This window comes from Eutrema salsugineum, unplaced genomic scaffold (assembly GCF_000478725.1).
Source record: "Eutrema salsugineum unplaced genomic scaffold, Eutsalg1_0 scaffold_1, whole genome shotgun sequence".
NCBI classification, from domain to species: Eukaryota; Viridiplantae; Streptophyta; class Magnoliopsida; order Brassicales; family Brassicaceae; genus Eutrema; species Eutrema salsugineum.
The window spans coordinates 14515813-14531337 of NW_006256909.1; the positions used below are offsets into that span (position 1 = coordinate 14515813).

The following is a 15525-nucleotide window of genomic DNA, read 5'->3' on the forward strand; positions in this document are numbered from 1 at the left end:
CCTTCTCGTTTACGTATTATTTCGGGATGATAAGCTATGCTTTCCCCGAACCGATGATTTAAATATATGTTCAATTTATTTTCAAGTTTACGGGATGATAGGCTATGCCTTCCCCGAAGAGATCATTATTATAAGCTGTCTTTCACGATCATATGATCATATGGTAGACTATGTCTCCTCCGATCATAATTATGGGGTAGCAGGTTAAGTCTCCTCTTTATTTATATTTATGGAGTGGTAAGTTCTACCTCCTCCTTGTTTAATTTATGTTTATATATTTAAATTTATTTATGGAGTTGTAGGTTGTGCCTCCTCCTTGTTTAATTTATGTTTATATATTAGCCTCCTCCATTGCTACAAAATCATGGAGTGGAAGGTTAAACCTCCTCCATGATCACAAAATTATAGAGTTGATGGTTTAAACCTCCTCCATAATCAGAAAATAATGGAGTGGAAGGTTAATCTTTCTCCTAATCCATATTTATGTTTTTACATTTCAATTTATTTTTGTGGAGTGGAAGATTAAATCTCCTCCCTACTAATATTATGGAGTAGAAGGCTATGCCTCCTCCTTGATCATATATTTATGGAATATAATGGTTACTCTTATGTGATCATTAAATTATGGAGTTGATGGTTTAATCCTCCTCCTTAATCAAATTTTATGGAGTGGAAGGTTAAGCCTTCTCCATGAACACAAAATGATGAAGTGGAAGGTTATGCCTCCTCCTTATTTTATGGTAGGCTTGGCATCGTCAAAACCTATGGAATATATACCAGGTATGTTATTATTATGAATTAATATGTTTAACTATTTGATATATTTTATCGATTATAATATGGGTTAAAGACATCGAAACATGTCTTAAAAGTTGAAAACTTCCGGAGGAGCTAAAAAGCTCTAAAAACTAAAGGCTCCAGAAGAGCTAAAATTTTTGAAATTTCCGGAAGAGCTAAAAGCTCCGTAAGAGCTAAAAGCCCCGTAAGGGCTAGAAGCTCCGGAAGAGCTAAAAGCCCCGTAAGAGCTAGAAGCTCCGGAAGAGCTAAAAGCCCCGAAAGAGCTAAAAGCCCCGAAAGAGCTAAAAGCCCCGAAAGAGCTAAAAGCCCGATAAGAGCTAATCTCCGGAATAGCTAAGCTCAGGAAGAGCTAAAAACTCAGGAAGAACTAGAAGCTCCGGAAAATCTAAAAGCCCTGTAAGAGCTAGGAGCTCCGGAAGAGAAAAATGCTCCATAAGAGCACACGATGGTGACATGCATATATGTGATAATAAAAAAATATGGCAAGGGTATATACCATAGTAAACCTGAAGTTTTCTAATTGAATAACCGGTTAAGTCATCCCGGTAGTTCCAATGATATAAGATCATTGAGAATACATGTTGAAAAACCAGAAGCTTTTTCAACTAGTGCATGTCATAAAAAAAAAATGAAGCCATCGTGAAAAGCATTCATGGATGGATCACCATTTCTTTTGGTTTAAAGGTCATTGAAAATATAATTGGTCCTAGAGTGGGATTCAATTCGAGATAGATAGACCTTGAAAGTGTCATCATCTCGAGGGGGAGAATTCAAGAATCCCACATCGAGAGTAAGCTGAACATCCAGAAGATTATGTTCGCACTCGAAATGAGCTTAAAATAAAGCAAATCCAAGAGATTGCAAAATCAATTATGGTGATCTCCATGTGGTGACATAAAATATGTAGTATGGCATATAGAAAACAGCTGATGGATCCTCATATGAACCTGAAGTTCATATTGAGTGAAAAAACAAAATCTTATATCCCAGCTGAGCTCCACTTAAAATAAATGTCCCTGAAGGACGGTCTATTTGAGTCTATGACACGTAAAAAACGTGATAGACAACTTTGGTTTCAGATTCTCAAAAGCAAAGGAGTGAAAGAGGATTAATCTCCTGAAGAGATTGTTGACATGGTTTGAAATAAAATCAGGTACCTGAATGAAATCGATGATAAAAGATCTCGATTCACCATGTCATTATAAAAAGTGGAACCAAAGATTAACCTCTAGAGGAATTAATCCCTAAAGTATTATATTGGAATTCTGTTCCCGGGAACACTACTCGATCGAATTAAAGAATGGTGATCATCAAAACTCCTGAAAAGAGTTTTCTCGAGTAGTATAATAAAAAGGATTATTCCAGAGGTGATATCTTGAACCAGTAACTGGAGATATGTTTAAGGCACGTTTTGCCAATCGCCACTTTGACAAAAATGAATTCCCTGCGTTGAGGGGGAGGATCTAGAGAATCACCAAAAGATAGCACAAAATTGTACATAAACTTTGGCTTATCTCGATCCTCCTACCAATAAACGTGAGGTGGTGTTCATAAAATTGTATATTTGCAAAGTTTGGCAAACCAGTTAGTTGATGCGTTCAAAGATATAAGATTGGTGATGAAATCATATATCCCCGCTGCTAATAATCCATCAAAAGAAATGTTCCGGAACAAATTATTGATGAGAATAGAGCAAATGAACCGCAGGTTCAATTAAAGTGCGGGAGGCCGATGGGCGTATAAGGTAAAATCCCCCCTTAAGTAAAAAGGTTCTAAAAGAACTATATAGAGAAAATGTCCTAAAGACATTTGTGAAAGGGTTCAGAAGAATCAAATAAAGATGTCCTAAAGACATTTGTAAAAAGGTTTCAGAAGAACCATATAGAGAAAAATGTCCATAAGACATTTATGAAAAGGTTCTAAAAGAACCATACAAAGATATATGTCCGGAAGACATATATTAATGGGTTCCATAAGAATCATATAAAGAGAATCGTCTAGAAGACGTGCGTGGCTGCACTCTTTTTCCATTTTCATGGGTTTTGTCCCAATGGGTTTTTCCATGACAAAGTTTTTAACGAGGCAGCAAAGAACACACAAAATATAGATCTCTAAAGAGGGATACTTTTGAAAGAAGAAGTATGATGATATGCGTAGATGCACTCTTTTTCCCTCACCATGGTTTTGTCCCACTGGGTTTTCCATGCTAAGGTTTTTAACGAGACATCAAAGAATACGCAAAAGATAGACATCCAAATGACATAGAAGTCCAAATTCATCTATCAAAGAGAGAGACTCCATCATCTAAGCGTTCGAAGGAAAAGAAGAATATATATCTTTTCCAGGGAAAGCATCACTGCATTTTTCTTCTTGTTATGGTTTTTTTATCCCAAAAAGGTTTTTTTTTTCATAATAAAGATTCTTAACAAGGCAATACATAATACGTTAGTAGTGATGGATAATCAAAGGAGAGTGTTATAATATGTGGTGATTATTCATCCACGTCATTGAGTTGGTGTTACCAACTTCTTACCTCTTCCTTCCTTATATATATATTGTGAAGAACCTAAGTAATGTAGAGAAGAAGTTAATTGAAGAGAGATTGTTCTCTCCCCCTACCATCTCGTCTCTTTGTCTCTTTCCACTTATTCTCTTCCTCTCTCATACATAATACATACACATATATACACAATACCAATCTTACTTTATAATATATAAATCGGTTATAGTTCACAACAACTTCTAACTATTAGATGATTTTTTCATGAGTCATTTCAAAATTATCTCTCGTGTTCAAGATAATGGTAGATGTAAACTCGTGAATACTGGATTAAATCCAGATTTTAAAAATAGTAATTATTGTTTTTTCATCTGTTTTATTTTATATTTTTCTGTAATGTAAAAAATATAAAATCAATTTTTTGCTAGAATGAATTATAATTTTATTTTGCCATTAAAAATAATATCTATTATACTATAGTTTATTTATCAAGAAACTTTTCGAAAAACATTTATAAACTTTTTTAAGAAAATCAGAAATCTAGTTAGATATCCATCACAAAATGCAATGTGGATTATTTATGATTGACATATAACATGGATATGTTGTCATGGATTAGTTCTAATTGATATATTTAACGTGATATACATGTTCCATTGTCTATATTGTGGACATGATGGAGTGGATTAGTTTTAATTGATATATTCGATATGGATATATATTTTACTTTGTCCATAACATGGACATAATCATATGGATAGGTTAAAACACAATATAAAATGTATATCCATATCGAATATATCAATGAAAACACATCTACGTAATCATGCCCACATTGTGGACAATATAAAATATATATCCATGTCAAATATATCAATAAACTAATTCACGCCATCATATCCATGTTATATGTTCATCATACATCATCCACATCTTATTTTGTGAATGGATATCAAACTACACTTCTGTTTTCCTTTTGAATTTTTTATAAATACTTTTTAAAACGTTTCTTGTTTGATAAATAAACTATAGTATAATGGATCTTAAAATAATGACAAAAATTATAATTCAGTCTAACAAAAAATTTGTTTTATATCTTTCACAATACATAAAAATACAAAATAAAACAGATGGGAAAAAATAATTACTATTTTAGAAATCTGGGTTTAATTCGGTATCCACGAGTTTGCATCCACTATTCTCATGAATACGGCCATACGAAAAACAATTTTGGATTATTTTGGTGTGAATAGTGTTAAAAGTACAGAAAAAGTCTCTTATATCTGAAAGTGTATTTTTTGTAAGAATTTGTGAAAGTATATTTCACTGTAAATCACTCTTAATCATTGTGTCTTCCCTTTTGTAACATTTATGTTTTATTTTTTTCTTGGTATGAATATATATTAATAGGTGGATCTTTGATTGATCATTGGAAAAATAAAAATGAAAATATACAGTATGTTGTTATAAGAAAATTAAGAAGAAAATAAAGTTTTTTTGCCAAGCACAAAACATGTCATCTTTTAAACTGGTGGTATGGTCTAAAAAGTCTCTTGTAAGTCATGTGAGCAGCGAACTTGAATTGCTTTTGGCTTTAGAGAAATGAAAACAACAAGCAATAAAAGTAGGAAAATTTTTGGGTTCACCCCTAGGGCCTAGGGGTGAATCCCTCTTATTTGAGCCAATTAAAATGTGACATGTAATATTATTTTTAAATAAAAATAATAAACGAAAATTAAGTAATTAAACAAAAATTAAGTAATTAAGTAATATATCTCTAATAAAAATATATATATATATATATATAATATATATATAAATATTAATATTTTTTTAAAGGTTAATGGATTGAAATTTAGAATTTAGGGATTAGAGTTTTAGGGTTGAAAATTTATTCTACTTTCTTTTAAGATTTAAAAATTAAAATTTAGGGATTAATGTTTATTATTATTATTTTAACTTATTTTTAAGTTTACATAATGTGGTTTAGGGTATAAATATTATAATTTAGGGTTTAAAGTTTAAAGTTTAAGTTTTAAGGATTAGTGTTTAAAATTTTAAAAATAGATCAAATAGTTTTATAAAAATATATGTTAATCCACAATAAATTATAAATAAAATTTAATATTATATTTGGGTTCACTATTTCCGATTTAAAGTTTATTTTTGTCCAATTAGAAAATTTTGTGTTTAAAATTTTAAGTTTATTATTATGATTGGGTTCAGTATTCTAATTTAGGGTTTATTTTTGTCTAATTAAAAACTTTTGTGTTTTAAATTTAAATTTAATATTATGCTTGAGTTCACTATGTATAATTTAGGATTTATTTTTGTTCAATTAAAAACTTTTATGTTTAATATTATGCTTGGGTTCACTATTTTCAATTTAGGGTTTAGTTTTGTCCAATTAAAAAAGAATTTTTAAAATATGCAGTTTTGGTTAATTGACATTTTTAATTTTATTACATGGCATATTTTCATTGGTTAAACTAAGAGGGGGTGAATGAAAGGATTCACCCCTAGAGGTGAATGAAAGGATTCACCCCTAGAGATGAACCCAAGAATCGTTCATAAAAGTATAAGACCATTTCCAATAGTAAGAATCTTTTTAATAATATTTTTTTGTAAATTTTGTAAATAAGAATCTTATTAAGAGTTTTAATTTTATTAGCTTTCAATGGTAGAAATCTAAGTGAGATTCTTAAAAATAGATAAAGTTTTTTTAAAAAAATAATTGTAAGATTTGAAGTATAAATATTTTATAACTAAAAATTATTGCATTTCATAAAATTCTAAACATACATGACATAAAAACATATTAAAAATAGATGAGCAAATCATAAACTCGAAAAATGATTAATTGTAATATTGACTTGTGATCGGCTTGTGTTGGCTCCAGCGTTGTCCGGTGTAGATCCTGGAGCAACTCTAGACGTGAGATGTTGAGGTGTCGGTTTGTTATTGCGGATAGCGTATAGCTGTGAGGGCTGGTTCTTGAGGAGACTCGTTCTTTTTGGGAATGGCGGTTGGAAGTGACTTTTCGATCGCCCGCTCAAGCTCCCTTGTCGACAAATGCATGTTAGTCCGTTACGGATTTTGGAATCTTGTTAGTTCTTGGAGAAGCTGTAAGCATTTTTTCTGGAGGTTTGAAGACTGGCCTCACAGATGTGATGCTTGTGGCAAAAGGATGAGAATTCTAGCACTTTAGCAAAAATGGGATGGTCTATGTTTCGGCGGCGTGTGATTGTTGTTTTCGCGTTTGGTTTTGCTTTGGTTTACATTTTTTTCTCTTCATTAGCTGTTTTTTTAGCGTTCGTGTCTGCTGTATTTTGGTTGTGGTTTTATTGTCTGTAAATTTTTGTTTTCGGTTAATCTGACTTCTTTGTATTTCTGTCAAAAACTCGAAAAATGATAATAAAATCTTAACATTTTTACCAAAAAAAAAAAAAAGAATTCCTAGCAAAAAGTATTTCTGGATACAAATCCTCTTAAATCTTGATGTTGATTTTAATCCTAAAACTCTGACATTCATGTGTATTTGGTTTCATTAAAACACTGTTTAAGAGCTATTGTAACACATCAAATAAATGTTATTTCCATGGCTTTTCCACCAGTCTATCTGCTAGTGCTAAAAGTAACAAAATCGTAAAGAGAATATTTGAAATCGTAGGCAAGACTACTCCTCTTCTACGATTTATAATTAAAAAAGGCCTGAAAAAAATACTCAGATTCGTTCATTGGGCCAAAATTTTGAACGTTGATGATTCTGTTCAGCTCATTGAAATATTACGCTCATCTCTTCATCATCACTGTCTTCATTTTCATTGCTCTTCACTTCCTTCTTCTTCTCCTCCATATCTGTCTTGATTTTCGATCTCTTGGGTGATTTCTCAACTGGCTAAAAGAAGAAATGAGATGAAAGTTGTAATCATAGACCTGAAATAAAGCCATGAGAACTAAGGCCACACATTAAGAGAAACTTACTGATGTATCAAAGAGCTCCTCCAAAAGATCGTAGTTGATTAACCCACTAAGTCTCTGTAAGAGTAAGACTCAGTCAAAAAGAGAGGAAGAAACACAAACTCTAAAGTGTGCTGATTTTGACAATGCTAGAGCAAAATGTTTCATAGCTATGTTCTTGACTATGAACTTCCGGTATCAGGGGTTTTAATTGTTGCTGAATATAATTTGATACACACGTTTACCTTTTTCTCAAGCGTTCTACAAACAGCTTCCATAGCTGTGGCTGGTGGAGGCGCGTTCTTTGCTTCCTCAGCCCGCTTTTGTTGCTTTTCCTTATATCAAGAGAGAAAATAGAACAAGAGAATGGACATCATATTATTTTTCACTAGTTATCTCTACTTGATATTAAAAAAAAGCATGAACATTATTGCAAAGATATGAAGCATGAACATCATATTATTTTTCACTAGTTATCTATTAGATATGAAGTACATTCACCCGGACATTGTCTTTCCCTTTTGCTTACATTTAGTTGTTCATCGTGGTTTAAGCTACCAGTTCCTCCCTCGTTTTCTTCTTGTCTAGCTGCTTTTTCCATTCTCTCTTTCTCTGCTCGCTGGAAAGCAGGAGGATCCGACCCACCATCAAGTCCACCAGAAACTTTCTCGAACTGGCGACAAAGTTTTGAAAAAGAAAAATCTGACTGTCACGTAAGCAGCAAGAAATGGAAAGAGAAAAGTTAGGCATAAAATACGGAGACTTACAGCATTGTAACAGCTCTCACATAATCCACAACGAAAAGGTTTACAATCTTTATGTATACAGTTCACTCCGTTGTCAGAATTTGGTGTCGAATTAAAAGTATTAATATGCAATTCCCTTTCTCTTTCAGTGAGCTCATCAACCTAGCCACGCATGTACAACCATTGAAAAAGAATGAACATTAAAACAACAAGTAACATGCGGGCAAAAAAAATTGAGCGGAGAAGTACGCATTATTGTAACATATCCTGCAAATGAAATAACTCACATTTAAACTTGCAGCCTCGGTATTAGCAAACTCAATCAATCTTTTCGTTATTGTTGCTTCGCACATATGCACAATTTTCCCCTGGAATATTTAGAAAGCACATCAAATCTGCAGTAAAATTACTGAAACAAAGGGCAGTGCTCAAAACACAACTATTTGAAACACCGTTGCTCTCATCTATAACAATAATCTCTAACAAGCTAAATCATATTCTTACAATATCCGTTCTGGCGCACATGATACCATGAGAAAGCGCAGCTATGTAAATTTCTGCTCCACATATTCCACTTAGCTTCCGGCCGGTCTGCAAGCATATAGATGGCCAACATTAACACAAGCCATAATAAATATAAATAACTCTATGACAAAGAACATTTAGGTTATTATCCTATTTAACAATAAAATAAAAGACACCTGCATCCAATCTCTCTTCATACTACCTATAATGACTTTAGCCGTGTTACGACACTTTTTGCTTTATTGTGTGCACCTTTGAATAAGCCTGCGAGTGTATGATGAAACAAGAATTTGATATAACTATTTATATGTTGACTGATGTTCACACCAACTAGAATACAGTAAAGTTCTGCGTCCCCCCAATACACAAAGGAATGGGAGTCAATTAGTCAAAAGACGAGATACTTACTGTTTGTGAATCGAGGAATGAAAATTGAAGGATCAACAAGATTCTCGTAGTTCTTGTTTTCCACAATGTACAGCAGTTCACAGAGTTGCAAGTACACAGAACCTAATTCGTAACTACAGAAAAATTTGATGAAACCAAAAACAGAAATACCCGCATTACTCGACTCTGCAGCAGACTTAACAGGTAATAAGGCTATCAAATAAAGAGAAAAATATGGAAATAATAACAACTCATTTTACACGCTAACTCGAAGGTAGCTTGAAAAATCAATAAGAAGTAACGGAATTTTCTTTTCCCTACAGATCAGGAAAATTTTTGATAAATATATGGTGAATAAACACATCACTCGTAACATAACTAAGCATTATATAGAAGGAGGGGAAAATTTATGCAAGACAATTGCTAAGAATCTAACCTGCAAGTTAAGTAGAGACAGGAAGACTGTACTAGTTCAGTTCTGCGCCCTTTAGTGAAGTTTTGCTCAGCTGCCATCTTCAGAAGATAAATTGAGTTAGACGGTGAAAGAATAGTGAGTGATTACTGTTTAGAAGATATGTAAAACCTAAACATACTGTAAAGAATCGGACAGCCATGTTAACCACATCATCTCTCTCATCACCAATTCCCAAGGCATCTTTCAAATTCATAAACTCATCTCTAGCTGTCAAAACAAAAACAAAAAGGTATGTCTCTATCAAATCTCTAACAATGCAATAGTCTAAATATTGTTTCTGGTGACAAAGATAAACTAGGGTTTAGTGGGCTTTATTAGGTCATGGGCTTACGTGGATTCACTTGGGGATGTGGTACGGTCTCCTTCTTGAAAAAAGGAAAAAGGAAAATCCTTTTTCTAGTGGGTTTGCGAGTCGAGTTTTTTTAGGGCTATAAATACAGGGCTTAAGGGTTTGTAATTATTCATTCACACAATTAATAATAAAACCCTAAACGGGTGTTTGCCTCAATTTGCGATTTCTTTCTAAGTTTTATTGCTTTCTTCGTGCTTGATTCACAACAAGTGGTATCAGAGCTCAAAGTTTTTCCGCGAATTGTCATGACGAAAAGAAACTCTCTCAAGTTCGATATACCTAGATTCGATGGGAAGGGAAATTTCGGGTTATGACAAAGTCAAGTCAAGGATCTGCTGACGCAGCAGGGTATGAAAAAGGCGTTGTTAGAGAATAAACCGGACAAGATCGAGCAGGATGATTGGGACGATATGCAGGATCAAGCTGTTCAACGATTCGACTTTGTCTCTCCGACGATATTACAAATCAAGTGATTAACATCACGACTTGCAAGGAGATGTGGGACAAGTTGGAGAAGATGTACATGTCAAAATCGTTATCCAGCAAGCTGTATTTGAAACAGAAGTTATTTGGGCTCAAGATGGCGGAATCAGGCGATCTTATTGCTCATATTAACAGTTTCAACCAAATCATTGGAGATCTTACGCGTGTGGATGTGAAAATTGAGGACAAGGATAAAGCCATGATTCTGCTGTGTTCTCTTCCTCCTCAATACGAGACGTTGGTGACAGCTATTACAGTCGATAAAACGACTATATCGCTGGAGACGGTTTGTAGTTCGCTGCAATCTCATTGGGAAAGGCGGCAAAACACTACCGTGGGTGACAAGTCTCAAGGTGATGGTTTGTACGTGAGTAGCAACCAGCAACGAGGAAGGCAGAAAAAGAAACAGGATGGAACTAAAAAGGACAAGTCGAAGTCTAAACCAGGAAAGAATTCGATGTGCTTTGGTTGTGGTTAGAAAGGCCATTATCGAAGGGATTGTCCGAACAAGAAACAGAACGGTGGATCTGGTTCTGCAAATGCAGTTCAGAAGGAGGATTCAGATGAGAGTATAGGCGATTTGTTGGCTGTGACATCTGGTAATCACACAGACTTGTGGATCCTAGATACAGGTGCATCATACCATATGACTCCTCACAGAGAATGGTTTGAGACGTACAAGGCTGGAAATATGGGATCTGTTCAGTTGGCAAACGACATATCATGTGGTGTCATTGGTACTGGAGAGATCAAGTTTCGTATGCATGATGACATCATCAGAACATTGACTGATGTTAGGCACGTTCCAGGAGTGAAGAAAATTTTGATCTCTTTGGGGACTCTTCAAAGAAACGGATTCAGACTCAGAGGTGATGAAGATGAAGACGTGTTGAAGGTCTGTAAGGGTTCTTTGGTGGTGATTAAAGGAAACTTGACAGCCGGGAACGTCTATAAGATGTTAGGGAGTGTAGTTGTAGGTGGAGCTGCAGCTGCTGTGTCTGAATCCGATTGCACAGCTCTTTGGCATATGCATCTGGGGCATATAGGAGAGCATGGGTTGTTTGAACTCCATAAGAGGGGTCTTCTGGACGGGTTAAAGAGTTGCAAGATGGATTTCTGCAAGTTCTGTGTGATGGGAAAGCAGTCCAAAGTTTCGTTCAAGACAGGACAGCACACGACAAATGGTCTTTTAGACTATGTTCATTCTGATGTGTGGGGTCCAACTCGGGTACAGTCATTGGGAGGGTTTAGGTACTTTGTCATCTTCATTGATGAGTTTTCCAAGAAGGTTTGGGTGTACTTTATGAAGCAGAAATATGAAGTTTTTACAAACTTCAAGGTCTGGAAGGCTGAAGTAGAAAACTAGGTGGAGAGAAAAATTAAGTATCTGAGATCAGATAATGGCATAGAGTATACTGACGGGGAGTTTCAGAAGTTCTGTGAGGAGCATGGCATTCAAAGACACTTCACTGTCAAGAAAACGCCTCAGCAAAACGGTGTCAGTGAGAGGATGAACCGGACAATTGCAGAGGGCAAGGTGTTTGAGGTTGAATGCAGGGCTTCCTAAGCAGTTCTGGGCAGAGGCAGTAAACATGTCGGTCTACCTTATCAACAGGTCGCTTAGGAGTTCCTTAGAAGGGAAAGTCGCTGAAGAGATTTGGACTAGGACAGATGTTGACTGTCAAACTTGAAGATATTTGGATGTCCAGCTTACATGCTGGTTCCAAGTGACGAAAGGTCTAAGCTGGATTCAAAATCCAAGAAGTGCATATTTCTGGGTTTTGGAAAAGGAGTGAAAGGCTTCAAGTTATATGATCCTGTTGATAAGAAGAGGGTGTTCAGTCGATATGTGGTCTTTGATGAGCAATATATGGTGCAGCAGGCGAGATCAGAACGAGTGCCTGTGATCATTAAGACTGAAGCGGATTCTGGTACATCACAGGATGAGTCTAGTGAGCCTAGACAAGCAGCAGAACGTGATGAGCAACCTGTTGAGGTGGAGCAGGACGTTCAACATAGAAAAGCAGAGGAGAGTTTGGCACTTCAAAGACCAAGACGCATCATTAAGCCGCCTGAAAGGTTAGGGTTTGAAGACATGGCGAATTATGCTCTGATGGTTGGTTCAGGTGATCCAGCAAACTTTAGAGAGGCTATCTCAAGTCTTGAAAAAGATTTCTGGATTGGAGCTATGACAGAAGAGAATGAGAGCCTTGACAGGAATCAAACATGGGATCTAACGCCTTTACCAAAAGGCAAGAAGGCAATAGGATGCAAGTGGGTTTTCAAGGTAAAACCTGGGATGTCTGAGAAGGAACCAGTGAAGTACAAGGCAAGGTTGGTGGCAAAAGGTTACTCACAGAAGAAAAGGGTTGATTATGACGAAATATTCTCCCCAGTAGTTAGGCACACTTCTATTCGAGTTGTGCTGGGTTTAGTAGCGAGCTAGGATTTCCATCTTGATCAGATGGATGTAAAGACAGCATTTCTTCATGGAGATCTGGACGAAGAGATTTATATGGAGCAACCAGAAGGGTTTGTAAAACCAGGAGAGGAGAAGCTTGTGTGCAGACTTAAGAAGTCTCTGTATGGATTGAAGCAAGCTCCTAGGCAATGGTACAAACGTTTTGACTCCTACATGGTGAAGATTGGCTACAGAAGTTGTGAGTATGATTGCTGCGTCTATGTAAAGTATCTGGACGACCATTCTCCCATATACCTACTGCTTTATGTTGATGATATGCTCATTGCTGCAAAAGATATGGAGGATATTGATAAGCTGAAAGAGTTGTTGAAGAATGAGTTCGATATGAAGGATCTTGGTGCTGCAAAGAAGATCCTTGGGATGGAAATTCACAGAGAAAGAAGCTCAATGAGATTATGGCTTTCTCAAAAGAGCTATATTCAGAAGATTGTAGACAGGTTTGACATGAAAGATGCAAAGATAGTGTCTACATCTTTGACGATGCAGTGTCCTAAGTCTGATCAAGAGATCAGAGATATGTCGAAAGTTCTTTATGCAAGTGCAGTTGGTTGCTTGATGTATGCTATGGTGTGCACTAGACCTGATTTAGCACAAGCAGTTAGTCAAGTGAGCAAGTACATGTCCAATCCTGGAAGAGAAAAGCCGTCAAATGGATTTTCAGATACTTAAAGGGTACAAGTGATATTGGGCTTATGTTTGGTGGTCAAGAGAGTGGCTCAGTTGTGGGATATGTGGATTAAGATTATGCTGGTGATCTAGACAACAGACGATCTACTACAGGGTACGTTTTTACTCTTGCAGGAGGTCCTATTTGTTGGAGATCTGTGCTACAGTCTGTTGTTGCTATGTCTACCACCGAAGCTGAGTATATGGCAATGGGAGAGGCAGCTAAGGAAGAACTTTGGGTTAAGGGACTTGTGACAGAATTGGGTGTTGATCAAGGTGGAGTTCAGCTATACAGCGACAGCTAGAGTGCGTTGTTACTAGCCAAGAACCCGGTATATCATGCAAGGACGAAGCACATTCATGTCAGATTTCATAAGATCAGAGAGTTGTCTGCATCTGGAGAAGTCTTGTTGGAGAAGGTGCACACGTCAGAGAATGCAGCTGATATGTTGACCAAGCCCGTTACTGTGGAGAAGTTCAAGCATTGCTTGGATTTGCTCTATGTCTTCAAGTGCTGAAGAAAAAGAAATTCCCTCGGAAGTGATTGGAGTTTAAAGGTGACTTCATGGAGATTCTTTGTCAAGGTGGAGATTGTTGTTTCTGGTGACAAAGATAAACTAGGGTTTAGTGGGCTTCATTAGGTCATGGGCTTACGCAGATTCACTTGGGGGTGTGGTACGGTTTCCTGATAGGCTTGGAAAAAGGAAAAAGGAAAATCTTTTTTCTAGTGGGTTTAAGAGTCGGGTTTTTTTGAGGCTATAAATACAGGGCTTAAGGGTTTGTAATTATTCATTCACACAATTAATAATAAAACCCTAAACGGGTATTTGCCTCAATTTACAATTTCTTTCTAAGTTTTATTGCTTTCTTCGTGCTTGATTCACAACATTAACAATGCAATGACTTTCCAGACATACACATGGCCTCAAGTTTGGCAGGAGAACCAAGGATGGAAAATACAGAATAAGGAGTGAGGCTAAAATATGAGCCAGCGAATGTGTGCAAAGTGGCAAATGGTAAGACCAAATCAAACATAAACAAAAACTGAAGAGTAGATCATGTATCAGTTGCACTATTAAGGCCAACAGTGAACAGAAAGTCTTATCCAGAAAAAGGATAAAAAAGACATACCTATTCTAAGTCTCCTTTCACGTGAGCTTGAAGTCCCACTCTGAACACTCTTCACTATGTTACCTGACGCTTGGCTCTACAAGCACATAAACAATGTGTATGATTGAACCAAATTTTTTTTTAAGAAACCAAAAGCTACCAAAACCAAATGGTCGAAAAAAATAGCATCCTAGTGAAGCAACTCTCTAGATAATACTGAAAAGACAGCAGTCTTATAAACTAAAATCCGTTATCTATTATATAATTTCTATCGAGTATATTAACGATTGTGGCCAATTAAGCTAGTTACTTTGTAGTTTTGTTTTTTTTTTTCTATAATCTGGTCATAACAGCCTGACTGAAATGTATCATATAAATGGAGGTAAGGATCAAGTTTAAATGAGTTTGAGTATACCTGTCCAGCCGCATTCTTAGTGAATGTGACTTCATCAGAAAATAGAAATTCTCCAATACCTTCCCGCATAAGTCACATGCCCTACAAAAATCACATAAACGAAGCTCATAACTGGGAGTTAAAAAGAAGAAACCGCAAATCTAAAATCTTGAAACACTTACAATCCACCGTGGCCAGGGGATGTATTACGGGAACATGCTTACTACAATGGCCACACCACATCATAACTTAGCTAATAATACCAAAGACACCAAACAGCCCTAAGATAATGAACAGATCATTTCTGCAAAAAAAAAAAAAAAGTAGTGTAGCCAAACTCGAAATTCCATAAAGAGAGGAATACAAGCATTAATATCTTAATATATGAAACAGGAATATGGTTCATCCACTATCATAGTTCAAATATCTAACTCTCCATGAATGCATATAGTAGATTGCGTGTTTAAAATAAAAGCATATATTTCAATATCGAAAGGTCGTTATCATCATTAGCTCAAAATCAAATCAATATAAAACTAGGGATTTGAAGGGTTTCAGCCATTCCTGTAACGATGACCCAAGAACGATGCATAGATTTACAGATCAAGTTGAGAAAAATAAAAATACTCTTAAATCGACAGAGAAGG

General features: G+C 35.7%; 1 non-coding gene and 1 pseudogene across 1 annotated transcript; both read right to left on the reverse strand.

Moving 5' to 3' along the window:
• Nucleotides 1-891: 891 nt before the first annotated feature.
• LOC18029492 lies at nucleotides 892-15124 on the reverse strand (annotated as a pseudogene).
• A 70-nt stretch (nucleotides 15125-15194) lies between these two features.
• Nucleotides 15195-15293, reverse strand: LOC112082594. The gene has a single exon (XR_002897259.1). It is a non-coding gene; the product is annotated as a small nucleolar RNA snoR98 (small nucleolar RNA).
• Between the last annotated feature and the right edge of the window lie 232 nt (nucleotides 15294-15525).